The sequence below is a fragment of the Leptopilina heterotoma genome, unplaced genomic scaffold, assembly GCF_015476425.1.
Source record: "Leptopilina heterotoma isolate Lh14 unplaced genomic scaffold, ASM1547642v1 Lhet_160, whole genome shotgun sequence".
Lineage (NCBI taxonomy): Eukaryota > Metazoa > Arthropoda > Insecta > Hymenoptera > Figitidae > Leptopilina > Leptopilina heterotoma.
The window spans coordinates 1,208,840-1,227,601 of record NW_025110875.1 but is presented as its reverse complement, the minus strand read 5'-3'; positions in this window follow the sequence as shown (position 1 = coordinate 1,227,601).

The following is an 18,762-nucleotide window of genomic DNA, read 5'->3' as shown; positions in this document are numbered from 1 at the left end:
AACTGCTTCACGTTTCTGAATATACTCAGAAACGGGGAACTCCGGTATTTTGGTCAAGCAATTTTGTTTGATTTGGTTATTGGCCTTTTAGTCCCCGTAGTTCAAATAGTCATGTTCTAAATTGATTAAATCTCGACGAATTTTCATGGTCGTATCATTAAATTTGATTGGCTACGAGAAATCTTCCATTTTCACTTCAGAGTCAGTAAAAATGGATTAATTATCACAACCAATCAAATTTAGTAATAGCACCATAAAAATTCGTCTAATCAAATTGCATGGGGAACTCCTCTGACTTATGGTGCAGTCCCATCTAGTGCAGGAAATGTAAAGGCCTAAGCGCAACTGCTTTGCGAACGTCGTTCACAAACGCTTAGTATGTGTTAGAAAAGGACAGATATATATTTTTGCGCCCTTTTCTATCTCATGTAATGGCACGGCCACAGTTCGGCTGCCTGCTTGCCTGCAGATCGTCATGATAACACATAAGAGTGAAAAAGACAGACAATTCAAATTATTTGTTCTCTTTCTCTTACTCTCGTGGCGTCTACCTGCGCAGGCAGGGAGCCGAGGTGTGACCGTGCCATAAGAAAAAGCAGGCAACGAGAACAGACCTCATAAAGGCCAACGCAGAATAGATCTGTAACCGGAACCGCAATCGTAACCGTAAAGGCCAACGCAGAATAGATCTGTAACCGGAACCGCAATCGTAAGCGTAACCGTAAGAATGAGTTAGAGAAGGATAGGTATATTGTTTATCCTTCTCTAACTCATTCTTACGCTTACGGTTACGATTGCGGTTCCGGTTACAGATCTATTCTGCGTTGGCCTTAAGCGTAAGAATGAGTTAGAGAAGGATAAACAATATACCTATCCTTCTTTAACTCATTCTTACGGTTACGCTTACGATTGCGGTTCCGGTTACAGATCTATTCTGCGTTGGCCTTTAGGCTTTTTCAGTTGTGACGTCAGAGTCGATTTCAGGTGTGACGTCAGATAGCTGGAGGGAAAACAAACAGACGACGCAATGCAATTCTTATGGGAGAAATAAATTTGGCATTTTCTTTTCAATATTTTGAAAATTTAATGGATTTTAAACACTTTCTATCTACATATATGTAATTGAAACGAATTCTGTAAAATAATTGTAGTGAAATTAATACTTTACACTTCACAGAAACTTGAAAATATGCTAAAATGTATGTTTTTAAGGTTAGGAACGTCTGCTTACCACTTATCTCTATGTATAAAATAGTTGTAAACAAACGTTTCTAACCTCAAAAACATACATTTTAGCATATTTTCAAGTTCCTGTGAAGTGTAAAGTGTTAATTCCACTACAATTATTATTTTATAGAATTCATTTAAATTCCATATATGTAAATATAAAGTGTTTAAAATTTATAAAATCTGCAAAGCATTGAAAAAATGTATCAAAATTTTTCCCTCCCATAAGAATTACATTGGGTCGTCTGTTTGTTTTCCCTCCAGCTTTCTGACGTCATACTCGAACTCGAAATATCTCGATGTAGGAAAAAAGCCTAAAGGTACCGTCCCATGATGGCGTGAAAGCGTCGGCGTAAAGCGTAAACCATGTGAGTGAGTGAGAACCTGATATCTGTTCATCTCTTTCTATCGCACGATTTCTGCTTTACTTGCAAATTTATTTAAAAAAATGATTTTATCATAGAAATTCTTTTGAAAGTAATGTTAAAAAACATGTTTTATTTTAAAAGTTATCAAATTTTAATTCAAAATGTTTTAATTTTCCAAAGAAGTGTAAAAAGCCTAATGTTTTTGAAATGCTAGTACAGACGGTACAGACTGTTTGTTATGAATGTACATAACCTAGCGTTGTGTTGTCGTGCTTGTGATATTATTATATTCTAAATTTAATGATTTAATTATTATTATATTAAATAATAATGAACAGACAACACAACGCTAGGTTATGTACATTCATAACAAACAGTCTGTACCGTATGTACTAGCATTTCAAAAACATTAGGCTTTTTACACTTCTTTGGAAAATTAAAACATTTTGAATTAAAATTTGATAACTTTTAAAATAAAACATGTTTTTTAACATTACTTTCAAAAGAATTTCTATGATAAAATCATTTTTTTAAATAAATTTGCAAGTAAAAACCTTTTCAACATTTACTTATTCAAAAATACCCGCAATGAAAGTACATTTTCCGACCGTGAAAATTCATCGAGCCGATTGCTTGACCAATCCACCGGAGGTATAGAATACCCCTTCAGGGTACGGTCCCATTCTGAGCAGAAAACAGAATGCAAAGCAGAATTTCGTGAGTGCAAGAGAGATAGTCAGATATCACTATCCTTTCCACTCTCACGAAATTCTGCTTTTCATTGTGTTTTCTGCTCAACATGGGACCGTACCCTGATGGTCCCGCTTATATGCATCTTAGATCGAAGTGTGGATTCCCCATAATGATTTTCTGCTTCACATGGGATCCATTCTTATTTGTCTATAGTTCATGTCCACACGCCCTGTCAAAACAAACTGTGTATAACAATAAATTTTTAGATGATATATGCTTCAGTTTTATTAATTACTAAAAATGTAGTTAATTAAATCTAATAAAAAATGGAAAAATAAGGAAAAGTTTTCAAACGCTTTTATCGAATTTTTTGTACTTTTCTGATAAAAGCAATTGATTATTTTCTATGTAACAATTAAAATGTTTTTTTTTAATTTTGTTAATTATCAAAGTAAATATTTAAAGAAATAAAATATTTACATTTCTTGAGGTTCGGAATAAAATCACTTAACTTGCAGGAAGTTCTGTGTCGAAAACTACTTTTTTAAAACTTTTGGTATTAAAGACACTAATAGGAAATTTTATAATTGAATTGCAAACAAGTACATTTTAGAAGTATTTTAGATGAACTATCTTTTTTAATATTTGTATCCTCAATGAAACTGTCATATTTAAAGTTATTGGTCTGCTTAATGTTGCAAACTTATTTCTCGTAGCAAAAAATTTTTAATTTTTTTGTCCAAAAGACATCTTAAAGACGTCAATGGGACATTATATGCAGCAGTTTTTCAGGTACATTTTTTCATGCTAAATTAAAGAGGTTTTTTAAATGAACAGCTTGTATAAAAAATTTTTTTTCGTAAACATTCTTAGTCTCTACAATAAACTCGAAATTGATATTTTGTTCAATAATGCAATCTTATTTCTCATAGGAAAAATTTCTGCATTTTATATCCAAAAGACATCTTAAAGACGTCATTAAGACATTATAAACAGCAATTTTTCGGGTAATTTTTTTTATCCTAAATAAAAAATTTCTCAACTTAAAAGCTGTAATTATGCAAAAAGCTGTTTTATAAACATTTCTAATCTGAAATTATCTCTAAATTGTTATTCTGATAAATATTGCAATCTTATATACAAAATTTTCTAAGTTTTATGCCCAAAAGACGTTCGGGGGACGTTATTTAGATATTATGCATAGCAATTTTTTTGTAGGATAATTGTTTGTAAAATGTCAAGGATAAAGTATGAAAAAGATAGGGAAGTTTTTCACAATTCTTGTTACACACCCTCATAATTTGGAAAGCTATTTTTTTAATAAAGGTGTCTTAAAAACGACCCAAAGAAGTCAATTTAATATAGTTAATATTTTTTTTAAGCTTCGAAATAATTTTACAATCGATATTTGTAACGAATTTTTATAATTTGATATGTCAACAAATTTTTATTTTCTTTTTATTTTATATCTAAAAATTAGAATGACAAAAAGACGAAAATATAATTTAATAAAAGAATTTTAATGCTTTATTTTTCAAAAATTTTGTTTTTTTAAAAATCCTTGTAAAAAATTTGTCCTAAATATACAAAATTTTTTAAATTATTTAATATTACACAGTTTTGAAAGTTTCAGTTATAGAAATAGTTTTTTGTCCAAAAAATGACTTAAAGACGTCAATTGACATAGCGTGAAAAATTATCATTTCGACATCCCAAAGGCGACAATTGTCCGGACATAGGACAATTTTAAAACGACTTTAAGACGTCTTATGCACGTCCTTCGGATATACTACGCAAGGACAAGTTATGGACATCTTACAGACGGCTTAAGGACGTCTTTTGACAAAGTCCAAAAGACGTACCGAAAAAGACATCTTCAGGATGTCTTTTGAACAAGTGTGCCCACTGGGTTTCGAACAATTTTATTAAAATATTTGAAAATAATTGAATGCCTGTGACAAATTCTAATATTTTTAGAAAATAATTGAATTTTTCCAAAGAATTAAAAAAAACATTTGTTTAAATAATTGATTTTCTCGAGGAATTGAAATTAAAATTTTAACATTAATTTCATTTTTTGTGTAGTTCTTGTAAAATTGTATTAAAAATAATTGAAAGCTTACGATGAATTCTATTATTTATGAAAATAATTGAATAGTTGCAAAGAACTTTATTAAAATTTTTAAAAATAATTGAATTCCGGAGAAGAATTTAGTATTTATGAAAATAATTGAAAATTCTTGCGAACGATTTTATTAGAATTTTTGAAAATAATTGAGTTTCCAAGTAAAAATTTTGTTATTTTTGAAAATAATTGAATTCTTCATTGTTTCAAATAATTAATTTTTTCGAAATATAATAAATATTATGAAAATTTTATTTTAAATAATTGAATTCTTGTGAAAAACTTTATTTGTAAAAATAATTGAATTTTTCGATTAATTAGTTTAAAATAGTATTAAAAATAATTAAAATTCTTTGATGAGTTGTATTAGTTATGAAAATAATTGAATTCTTGCTTAGAATTTTATCAGAAATTTTTTTTAAAATTGAATTTAAGTGAAAAATTGTTATTATTAGTAAAAGTAATTAAATTATTGTGAAGAATTGTATAACAATTTTGTTAAATAATTGATTTTTTCGAAATTGTTTTGAAAATGCTATTCTTAATCAAAATTGAATTCCTGTGGAAATTCTATTATCTATGAAAATAATTGAATTTCGGATGAATTTTATCAATTTTTTTTTAAGTAATTGAATTCTTTGCAAAATATTATGAAAATACTGGAAATTGAAAATAATTGAATTTCGAATATTTTTTGAAAATAATTGAATCGTTTTAAAGAATTTGATTATAATTTTTGAGAATTGTTTTTTTGATTTCTACTGTTAGCGAATTTAAAGTAGTAGAAATTCTAAAAAAAAACAGAAATAGTATTTTTTAGTGGCTGAAATCTAAAAATAGTACCCAACTAGTAGCATAACTTTTTAAAATTTTTAGATTAGAAATTAATTTTTAATTCTATTTGTATTCTTCAATTTTTAAAAAATTTTTACATGTCAACATTTGGACAATTTAATGTTTGTTGCAATCCATTAAACCTATATCTTTAAAGGAATAAAAGAAAAATTATTAGTATTAAAAATTTATCAATTTTTTCCAGTGTACTTTAAAATTGAAAGGTTTGAAAAATTTAACACATTAGTGGAAAGTGAACGCTACGTGAAATTCTTTAGTCCAACTAACGTTCTATCATTATCCAGAGGCAATCTATTTTTACTAAATCGAGCTGATCTGTTCTAGTGACCGACGAATACAGCAGATAGCTATTTCTCAGTCCTTATATATTCACTATTTTATACTAAAAAAGTTTAGATATTTTACAACCACTTAAAAAAAATCTAATAAATCAGTTCTTGAATCTTTTTTATTTTAAACACCATCTTTTGGTCGTAATATATTTCCTACATTATGCATTGAATTTATTATTAGAAAAAACTTTTCAAAAATGGATTTATCACTTTTTAGATAATGTAAAGTTTCTAATAGAAAATTCAGTGGTTTTCTTTAGGAAAAATTTATATAATAAAAAAAGTTTATTCTCGCATCGCAAAATTTTATCAACACTTCAAAAAAAGTTGAAGATTTTTTATTTTCATTTTTTAATTTTCTCTCCATAATTTAAAAATGAAATGAATACAAAACTCAAGTTTGCGGAAATTTAAATCTACAGAAATGTTTTTAAAACTCTTGGTGTCATTAAAGAGGAAAATATTTTTGAATTTTTTTTATTTAATCCACGCCATAAAAAATGGCGTTAAAGTATCAAAAAATCGTCATTTTGACACTTTTTGAAGCACTATAAAAAGAGAACGCGAGGTTGTAAAAAATCTCAAGTGGAACTTAAACGGAAACTTAAATTTTAAAGCTTGGAACTGAAAAAAGTTATATGACAATCGTTGCAGAATGTTATTTACTGAACACACGAAAATTCAACTACTTTATCGCTATATATGTAAAAAGTAGCATTAAGAATAAAATTCATACATATTTTGTAACCCGATAAGTATTGACTTAAAGTTTATAATCGAAAATTTTTTTGCTCTTTAAGAAATAAAAATTTGATTTTAAATAAACAAAATTGCAAGACAATTTAAAAAAAAATTTTTTTTAAACTGATCAATTTTGTTTTAAAATTTGCCAATTTTAGAGTTTTAGAGAAAGGTTGCTAATTATGAATTGGAAGTTATTATCGAAGCACTATATAGACAGTCCGGCGCAATTTAATGTATCGCTAACTTGAAAGTTTCGTCCAGGGATTAGTTACGTTCTTGCTGGCTATTCTGGTTTGATGATGTGGTGTGAATTTGATCTACTGTCCCAAGGGTACAGAAAAGAAGGATTTTTTTGTGCATAACCTCCTTGCAATCCAAGTGGAAAGCCTAAAATTTTAACGATCGACGCAGACATCCAATTAGTCTTTAGGCAATAAGTCTACATTGCAGAGTGATCGCAACAAATTTAGACTTTTTTAGTAAATTTTTTTGAAATTAATTAGTTAGATACCTTCAAAGTTTGACATAATAAATTCAAACTATTTTTGAGAAATTGAAAATATGTTTTAAAATATTTAAAAATTAATTTTTATTCCACTATTTTATTAATAACTTCTGATATTTTCAAGCGATGGAAAAGAAATGAGTGCAAAATTTTTTTACTAAGTAGTCTTTCCATACATGAAAAGAAGAATCAAATTTAGTACATTTCTTTTATTTTTCGGTAATAAATTTAAACATTGCTTTCTTTTTTTAAGTTTATAGTGCTTTTTGAGACGCATCTTCTGACCCCTTATCGAACACTTTCCGGTAGTATTAGCCAAAGTTATTAACATGGCAAAAAAATGGAAATTTAAAAAAAAGTAAATTTTTTAAGAATAAATTCATATTTAATTGCTCTTTATCCTTTAAGTTTGTAGTGCTTTCTGAACCACATATTTTGACCCCTCATTAAATAGTTTTCGGTAATATTAAATAAAGTTATTAACATTTTCAAAAATTAAAAATTTTTAAGAAAGTTACTTATATGCTAATAAATTTAGATTTAATTGATTTTTTACTTCAAGTTTGTAGTGCTGTCTGAATCGCATCTTTTGACCCCTTATCGAACACTTTTCGATAATATTAACCAAAATAATTAACATTTAGAAAAATTAAAATTTTGAAAAAAGTTACATTTTCTGGTAATAAATTTAATATATAATTGATTTTTTCTTCAAGTTTATAGGGCTTTTTAAGCCGCATCTTCTAACCCATCATCGATCACTTTTCGATATTTTTACCTAAAGTTATTAGCATTTTGAAAAATAAAAGTTTTAAAAAAATACTTGTTTCGACAATAAATTTAAATTTAATTGCTTTTTTTTTCTTCCAGTTTATAGTGCTTTTTGACACGCAATTTTTGATACCGCATCGAAAACTTTTCGACAATATTAACTAAAGTTATTAACATTTCAAAAAATCGAAATTTTTAAAAAAGTTACTTTTTTAGTAATAAATTTTATATTTAATTGCTTTTTATTCTTTAAAATTGTAATGCTTTTGGAGACACATCTTTTGACCCCTCATAGAATATTTTTCGCTAATATTAGACAAAGTTATTAACATTTCAAAAAATGAAAATTTTGAAACAATTGACTTTTTTTGATAATAAATTTAAATTTAATTACTTTTGTCCTTCAGGTTTATAGTGCTTTTTGAGCCGCATCTTCTGACCCCTTATCGAACATTTTTCGGTAATATTAGCCAAAGTTATTAACATTTCAAAAAATCAAAATTTTTAAAAAAGTTACTTTTTTAGTAATAAATTTATATTTAATTGCTTTTTATTCTTTAAAATTGTAATGCTTTTGAAGATGCATCTTTTGACCCCTCATGAAACACTTTTCGTTAATAATAGCTTAAATTATTAACATTTTAAAAAATCATAATTTTGAAAAAAGTTACTTCTTTTTTGAATATTTTAATATTTAACTGCTTTTTTTCTTTAAGATTGTACTGCCTTTAGAGCCACATCTTTTGACCCCTCATCTTACACTTTTCGATAATATTAGACAAAGTTATTAACATTTCAAAAAATGAAAATTTTGAAACAATTGACTTTTTTTGATAATAAATTTAAATTTAATTGCTTTTGTCCTTCGGGTTTATAGTGCTTTTTGATCCGCATCTTCTGACCCCTTATCGAATATTTTTCGGTAATATTAGCCAAAGTTATTAACATTTCAAAAAATGAAAATTTTTAAAAAAGTTAATTTTTTCAGAATAAATTTGTATATAATTGCTTTTTTTCTCTTCAAGTTTGTAGTGCTTTCTGAGCCGCATATTTTGATCCCTCATTGAACACTTTTCGACAATATTAGCCAAAGTTATTCACATTTTAAAATATGAGAATTTTGAAAAAATTTACTTTCTTTGATAATATCTTTATATTTAATTGCTTTTTTCTACAAGTTTGTAGTGATTTTTATGTCGGATCTTTTGATCCCTCATCGAACACTTTTCAATAAGATAAAGAGGACCCTTCAAGTAATGTCATCATACTATCTTTACTTTTATTGATGATTTGGCTAATGTAGAGTATGAAGCTACAAGAAGAAAGATCCTCGATTAATGCTTCCAAATTCTAAATACTTTCCGGTCATCTAGTTGATGACCTCTTGATGAAAGTCTTTAGAATTTGGAGATTTTGACTTTCTCTTAGAACGAAAAACTAAATTAACTTCCTCGAGAGACATGTTCGAAGTGGCAACAAAATAAACTTTCCTCAGCTTCTATAATCATCATTGATGATTCATTGCTTACGTTCTTCTCAAAATTAGGGCTGAGTCTCTTACTTACTTTCGCACTCCATTTTCTCGGGAGGTTCATCCTCTTCTTGATACTGTTTCGACACTTTTGGACTATCAGGTCCCTTGGCACTTATTTTGGCAAACAAGGTGTCTAAGAGCGTTATAGTGTATACTTGTTGAACTCTTTTCATTTCTTGTCTCGCGATTTTCCTCAGCACTACCTTTATAGTATACACTGAAGACGTTCATCACCGTTATCTACTTCCTGACGTTTTTTCTTCGCTTCCTTGATAAAGACCTGAAGGTTTCTCAAGCCGTGCTTTATCGTTCGGTTCACGTTCTTCTATGGTAGACGCAAAACTTTAGTATCTCCTGCAATGCATCTTCGATTTTTCCCAGAGAACCTGAATGCTCCATTTCCCACTTTGTACAGTTTTCATTATTTTTTTAAGGCCAAGTGGAGAATTCAGTTTCAGGAACTATGATAAGTAATTACTGTCGGAATTTCGAAAGGTTTACGTTTTCATTTAGCTTTAATTTGGAATTCTTCAATGATTCCGATTTCCAATCAAATGTCGGAGTTATTTAAGAATTCATTAAACAAATCCATAGTCTGCGCAGAGACCTGAGATGGGTCATTGTTAATCGGTCTCTTGTAACCTGAGCAGCATTATTTGGTCTTTCGGTTTCTTTTGTTGGGCATATATTGCACACCGTTGATAATAATTATTATAATTGTAACAGGACGTATTTTACGTATCTCCTTATTCTGAAATTACAAAGTATTAGTCGGCAAATTATTGTTTTATAAAGAAATAATTAAATTTGATTAATTAAACGTCGATAATTTTTTGGGAATAAATTAATTAATTTTCTTTCTTCATATTTGTTGTGCTTTCTGCGCCGCATATTTTTATCCCTCATCGAACACTTTTCGATTATAGTAGCCAAAGTTATTAACATTTCAAAATATGAGAATTTTGAAAAATGTTTTTATTTTGGGAATAAATTTATATTTAATTGCTCTTTTTCCCTCAAGTTTGTGGTGCTTTTTAAGCCGCATCTTTTGACCCCTCATCGAACATTTTTCAATAATATTAGACAAAGTTATTAACATTCAAAAAAATAAAAATTTTGAAAAAAATTACTTTTTTCGGTAATAAATTTATATTTAATTGCTTTTTTCCCTCAACTTTGTAGTAATTTCTTTAACTGAATATTTTTACACTTTATTGAACAGTTGTCAGTAATATTAGCCAAATTTATTAACATTTCAAAAAATGAAAATTTTGAAAAAAAATTTTATTTTGGGAATAAATTTATATTTAATTGCTTTTTTTCGTCAAGTTTGTGGTGCTTTTTAAGCCGCATCTTCTGACCCCTCATCGAACACTTTTCATTAATATTAGACAAAGTTATTAACATTTGAAAAAATGAAAATTTTGAAAAAAGTTTCTATTTTGGAAAAAAGTTTATATTTGATTGCTTTTTTTCTTCGAGTTTATTGAGCTTTTTAAGTTGCATCTTTTGACCCCTCATCGAACACTTTTCATTAATATTAGGCAAAGTTACTAACATTTAAAAAAATTAAGATTTTGTAAAAAATTAATTTTTTCTGTAATAAATTTATATTTAATTTCTCTTTTTTATGAAGTTTGTAGTGCTTTTTAAGCCGCATATTTTAATCCCTAATTGAACACTTTTCGATAATATTAACCAAATTTATTAATATTTTAAAAAATCAAAATTTTGAAAAAGTTTTATTTTTTGGTAATAAATTTAATATTTTTTTGATTTTTTTCTTCAAGTTTATAGGGCTTTTTGAGCCGTATCTCCTAACCCCTCATCGAACACTTTTCATTAATATTAGGCAAAGTTATTAACATTTTAAAAAATCAAAATTTTGAAAAACATTAATTTTTTCTGTACTAAATTTATACTTATTTTCTTTTTTTCCTTCAAGTTTGTAGTGCTTTCTGAATCGCATCTTTTGACCCCTTATCGAACACTTTTCGATAATATTAACCAAAGTTATTAATATTTTTAAAAATCAAAATTTTATAAAAAGTTACTAATTTGGTCTTTTGTTATTTAATTTCCAATAATATACGACAATATTAAATTTATAAAAATTATGAAATGAAATTTTTATCATTAAGTGAAGTGTTCATAAAATTAACATAATTATATTGGCGTTTTAACTTCGCAGCGGTTTTTGTTAAAATTATATTTCAATTTCGCTTCATTTTATTTTTGATAATGAATATTTAAATATTTGACAATAAAGCATAAAGTCATTTTTGCTTATAAATATGCATTAAAATTAAATTATACTGCTTAATATTATTATTTTTATATAATATTTAAAATCTTTTATTTTTTTATTTTCGTACTCTTCGTTCTGATTTGAAAAAGCAAATACAATATAACGGAAGTATAAATAAAACCGTGTGATTAAGACACAAGGTATGAATGAATTACAAATTGAGAGTAAATATTTACAGTGTTTGATTAAAAAAAAAAAAAAAAAAAAAAAAAATCGCTGATACAAATTTTCTCTTAAATGACAAGATAATTTTAAAAGTTTTTTTCTCCGTGCACGACAATAACGACGACTTCGGCGGCAGTGGTGGCGGCAAAGTGGCGCAAATGTGAGACGATGAAAATATTGGGTCTATTTTGAAATTCTATTTTGGTTCGTCGGCCGAGAACTGAGCACACTCTTCCAACTACGAGTGCGTTACGCACTCGCCATTACTACTATCCTGACCAACATTCAACTTTTGCTTTCACGTTTATAAGCGAGCATTGATCCACTGATTTTTGCCTTTATAAGAAAAAAAACAACAATAAGAGAAGCGACAATGTTAATGTAAAATTAATTTTACAAAATTGTCAAAATTGGAAAATATTTTCTTTTTTTCTTTGACGAGAAACGAAATTTTATACCATGTCGCTAAAATAAGAGTTTGTATGAAAATTGAAATGAAACGCGTTTAACGAAATATACATTTTAAGAGAGTCGGTGTGTTGGAAATATGAACAAAGAAACGGTACATAATTTTAGAACATTATATTTTTATTATTTTTAAATAGAAAAATTTTTATCCACTTAGAAAATAATAATAATAATAATAATAAATTTTACTACTTGGAAAATATAAAAATTATGAAATCAAAATAATCACTTAGGCTGTTTTTAGGAAAAATTTTATAAAAACGATTTAAAGAAATAAAAAAACAACCTCTACAATATTTTTTTTACAAAATTTTTTTTTTCAATTCTAGAATTTTTATTCTTTTAAGATTTTAACAAAAAGCAGAATAAAATTTGTTTTCTGTTTTAAAATGAAATATTAATAACTTTTACATTTTTATATCCTTTATAGTTTTAACTAAAATCAAATATAAATAACTCTTTTATTATGTTTTTTAATTCTATTACGATTTTAACAAAATATTAATAACTTTTAGAATATATTTTTTTACGGTTTTCAATGAAATGAAATATTGATCATTTTTCTACTATCTTTTTATTCTTTTACGATTTTAACAAAAAGCGAACATTAATAACTTCTAGAAAATATTTTTATTTTTTTCGGAACTTTTTGTGTTTTTGCAAAAAGCTTTTCACAGTTAAAAATATTTTTATAAGAAACAATTTCAACAAAAAAATATCTGATAAAAGTTAAAATGTTTGTCTATCAAATAAAGTTTTCAAAAAAAAACATGGAAAAAAGAAATGAAAAATTTTAGGGATAAATATAAAGTACAACAAATTAACGTTAGTTTCAAATCTTCTTTTTTAATAAAATTTTAGATAAAAATTTATTTAAAATTTCATACAAAAAGATTTAATAGAAATTTCGAGAATGAAAGTTTTTAATACTGAATATAAAAATCATCCTGTACGTTTCGCACTCATCTACTAAAATCTTCTTACTTTTAATACGATTAATTATTATTTGGATACTTTTTTTAAAATGTGTGAGATTTAGAAACTACGTTTTTTTCTATTTCTTTGTTGTTGAAAATTTACACACATTTAAATTTGTTAATAGTTGGAATAAAAATATTATTCTGAAAAATTTTAATAAAATTCATCTTAGAAATAATTGTAAAAGTTTTTATTAAATTCTTTGAAAAAATTTTATTATTTTTAAAAAATTTTGGAAAATCTTTAGCAAGAATTCAATTATTTTCATAAATAATGAAATTTTTATATCTAAAATTCAAATATCTTCAATAATATAAAATTTTAATAGAATTTCTCTATAGAATTCAATTATTTAAAAAAAAAAAAAATTTTTATTCAATAATATCATAAATAATAAAATTTTCAAAGGAATTAAAAAGAAATTAATTATTTAAAAAGATTTTTATAAAAATTCTTCGCACGAATTCAATTATTTTTATAAATAATAAAATTCATCGAAAGATTTCAATTATTTTCGTAAACAATAAAATTCATCGAAAGAATTCAATTATTTTTAATACAATTTTAATTAAATTATTCATTAAAATTTTCGTAAAATGATTTTAAAAAATTCAATTATTTACAAAAATTTAATAAAATTCTATACAAGAATTTATAATTAATAATTTTGCAGAAATTTATAATTTTCATAAATCATAAAATTTTTAAAGAAATTCAATTATTTAAAAACCTTTAGTAAAATTATGTGCAAGAATTCAATTATTTTCATAAATCATAAAATTTTCAAAGGAATTCAATTATTTTTAATACATATTTAAATGAATTCCTGGAAAAATGTAATTATTTTCAAAAGTTTTATTAAAATTTTTCTAAAGAAAACAATTATTTTTAAAAATTTTGATAAAATTTTTTATTATTCTATTTTAAGAAATAATCAATTATTCAATAATTTTTTTATTTATATATTTAAAAATTGAATTCTTAAAATTGAATTCTTTTAATAAGAATTGATTTAAAAATAAAATCCAATTATAATTTCGTAAATCTCGTAAAAATTGAAAATATTTTTTAAAATTTACAATTAATTGGAAATTTTGTTGAAATTTAATTGAAATAAATTTTATATTTAAAAGGAAGTTGTTTTTTACTTTTTAAATTACTTTTAAATTTCTTTTAAAAATTATTGTAAAATATAATCAAATTTCTGGAAAATTGCAACTAAAAGTTTGGAAAATAATTAAATTTCATAAAAATTTAGAAAAATTCTGAATTTTTTTTTTTAAATTTCTAAATTATTAAAGTTATTACCAGAATAAAAAAATAAACTTAATATTTTTTATGGAAATCAGGAAAGTGTCAAGAAAATAAAGAATCAAATTTTTATGATTTTTGTGAATCGACTAAAACAAGTAAACTTAATTTTTCGATAGCAACTTTAAATACTACTTTTTTCAGGCTTCAAGATACTTTTTGCTACTTTTTTAAAATTAATTACTCAGCCTGAATCTGCAATTGTTTAATTTTATTTTTCTTAATAATTTAATTTATATTTAAAAATTTTTTATTTATTTAATTCTATATAATAAGTAAATTTTATAAATAAATAAATGAAAGTAAAATAATGTAAGTAGTGTGAATAATGTATAATAAAATTAGTAAGTTTTGTACATTTTGAGTGAAGATTAAATATAAAATAATATATCAACTTTCAGTAAAAGCTGGGAGAGCTTATTCGCTTCACGACTTCCTCTGAACATTAATATAAATAAGCAGAGTAAGTTTTAGTTTCATCCGAATTTTACTCGATAAAACTGCGTGAATAAAAGTTTGCAGTTCATTTCTGTTTTTTTTTTATCCAAAACGACGACTTAAGCTTGAATTTTTGCAATTACATACTACATTACATATATAAATATAATATATATTATTCCAGTTAAAATAGACGAATTTCAGAATTAAAATTTCAAATAAAATTTACGTCATATATTCTCTAAAGGTGAACATTCAAAATTTGCTAAATTTTGCATTTTTATTTAAATCAGTTGTAAAAAATTTGATAAATTTTGTTATGGCATTTATATGATTAGTTTTGTAAAGTATAGTAAAATTTACAATTCTACAATTTATAAATTTCCACCCAGTTTTTTCATTTCAAAAAAATGTTCATAAAAAATAAAAATAAAAAAAATTATTTTAGTAAAAAAAAATAAAAAAAAAAATAAAATAAATTCCAAAAGAAAAGGTGTTTTAATTTTAAAAATAGATAAATCGAAGAACAATAAGTGATATGTTGAAAAAAATTATTCACGTGTGAAATGTTATAGAACTGATTTTAATTACAATTCAGAATACCTTGCAGAGTAATAAGTGAACATTCCCAGATGTATCACTCGAAATTGAATGTAACTTGATACAACGGAAGATCATCGTAATTGAATGATGATAGATATTATTAATCAACTGCGGCACCGAAGCAATTTCTAAAATGGTTTTCCTTGGCATTATTTATATGTACTTACAGATTTTAAAAATTTAAAATGGCGGACTGTTTTTTAAATTTATTGGATTCATTTTGAAATTCATTATTACTCTGAGGTATTCAGGATCGCTTAGTTCAAATATAAAGGCAGATTTTCAGATTTAAAAATGGTGGATCCAGAAAACTTCTTCTACAGCAATAACAATAATTAAAAATAAAACATTAAAAAAATATTATTTTTCAATAAAAAAATCAAATATTTAATAACTTTTGAATGCGTAAAATATATTTTCTATATTATTTAAAAAATCCTTGTTTTAAAACATTATTTCCTATAATTTTTACTATCATTATTTTTATCGTTATTTCTTTAATTTTTTTTTTATTATTTTTTCTATAATTATTTTTATCGAAATCGAAAATATAAAGGTATTTTTTCTTGGCTTAGGTATAATAAAATAATATTTGAAATTAGAAAATTAAAAAATTAATTATGATTTAAAAATAAATTTTGTTTATAATATGCTTTCTTCTATAACAAATTACGTTTAACACTGATCTAAAGTATGCAAATTTGTCTCCTTTTTATTTATAAAAAATATTAAATATTTGCATAATAATTAAAAAAATTATTCAGAAACATCCTTCTTTTTTAAATAAATATTTAAATATTATTATTTTCTAATAGGAATCAAGATTTTAAAAAATTTCAAATTCAAGCCTCTTTGAAATTTAACAACTTATAAAAATTTACATTTTATAAGAATATATAGTTACTGTAACTTCTTCAAAATTATTTTCATCATTTCAATTCGATTATTATTTTATACAGAATTATCAGTTAAAAGTATAAAAAATTCAAATTTTCCAATATTTTTTTAAAAATCCAATTATTTCTAAAAATTTACTTTATAATTTTTTTAATATTCAATTACAAGCTAAAATTTTGATTGAAACTAATTTTGAAATAAATTTTTATTAGAAAATTCTACGAGAATACAATTTTTTTAAATTTCGATATTTTTTTCAAGGACCATATTAAAATTTTTTTAAATAATTGAATTTTCAAGAAAAAATGTATTACTTTTAAAAATAATTGAATTCTTGTTATGAATATTGTTATTTATTAAAATAATTGAATTTTGCAAAGAATTGTCGTTATTTATCGACATAATTGAATTCTTTTGAAGAATTATTTTTGTAAATAATTGAATTCTTTCAAAGAATTTAAAAAAAAAAAAAATACTTTTTTTAATAATTTATTTTTTCGACAAAATTGGAATTAAATTTTTAAAAATAATTGCATTTTTTGAGCAATTCCTGCAAAATTGTATTAAAAATAATAGAATTCCTAAAAAGAATTTTACTATTTATGAAAATAATTGAATACCTATAAAAAATGTTATTATTTATGAAAATAATTGAAACCATGTAAAAAATATTATTTATGAAAATAATAATTGAATTCCTAAAAAGAATTTTATTATTTATGAAAATAATTGAATTCCTAAAAGAGTTTTATTTATTTATGAAAATAATTGAATACCTGCAAAAAAATTTTTTTATTTATGAAAATAATTGAAACCATGTAAAAAATATTATTATTTATGAAAATAATTGAATTATTGTGAAGAAATTTATAAATAATTTTTTAATTGAATTCTTGTGAAATTTTTAATATTTTTGAAATTATTTTGAAAAATTTTATTTAAATAGTAGAAATTGAAAATCATTGAATTGATGAAAATTTTTGAAAATAATTGGATTTCAGAGAAGAATTTTATTATTTATAAAGATAATTTAAACTTTGAGGAGAATTTAATTTAAAAATTTTTGAATACATAATTGAATTTTTGCGAAGAATTTTATTACTTTTGAAAATAATTGAATTTCTGCAATCATTTGTAACTTCTCCAAAATTCAATTCTTTTTTAGTTTTTTTAATTAAAATTCTTCTATAAATCCATTATTTTTAATAATTAAGTAAATATTTTAAAAAAATATAACTAATTTCAAAATAATAATTTGAATTAGTAAAATTTTTCAAAAATCACTTTAAAATTTCTAATTAAATCCATTTGAAATTGAAATTTTATAAAATTTCAAATTGTAACCGTTTGAAGTTCATTTATTTATGAAAATTGTAAACGCAACTCTTTTAAATTTAAATTAATTTTGAGATATTTAAGTAAAATTATTCATTAAATAATTTATTTATTTTATGATAGTTGTTCAAGATTTAAGTTATAAAAAAAGAAATTTTTGGCAGAAATTGAAAAAATTGAAGGTTTTGTATTATAAGTCGTGCGGTAATTTTATAGTTTGAGTCAAACAAAAAAGACCCAAAAATTCAGAATTTTCCTATGATTTCTAAAAATTTAATTTTTTTCAGCACTTTTAATAAATATTTCTGACTTTTTCCTGCATGTCCTGTGTCAGAATATATTATTATTTTAGTTATAATAATATTAAAACTATATTCCAATTCACATTTTATTTTTATGAAAAAAAAATTTGAATTAAAAATTTTTACATTCTACATATTATTTTTAAAATTTCCAAGTTTATTTAAAAAAGTAAGTAAGAAGTTATAGTTAGAATTGTTGCCAGTTTGTCAATATTCGTAATTTTAAGGAAATTCGAGTAATATTTAAAAAAATGTCCGCCATATTGGATCCGCCATTTTGAATGTTTCAATTTTGACCAAAAATTCTTAATCGTCAATAATAAAAATTTAAAATTTCCATAATTATGAATTCTGTAGGGGAGAGTAGGCTACATTGAACCAGCGTCAACAGTGAACCACTTCAATTTTCTGAGAAATGACTGAGTGAAATTTTTTCTTATTTAATATATAAGTTAGTTTTACTGAAACAAACTATGTCCAAAAATTTCGGGCACGTAGGTTTATTATTTATAAAGAAAAACCAAAAAAACTGTTTTTTACGTACAAAACAAAAAATTTTGTGGAAATATAATCAAGTTTTCTTTTGAAATAGGAAGTTTTAAAAATTAGTAAACTTGTGATTTATTTAGCTTAGGGTGCCAACTTCAATATTCCGATGTGATAAAGAATTTTAACTCTTACATAAATTTATTATAAACAATTTTTGTTGTGAATGTCATGTGAATACAGTGAGTGCGGCATCATTGAACCACCCGAAAAAGCAAAGAATTTTCAATTTTAAGAGTTGTAAAGTTGTCTGCTCT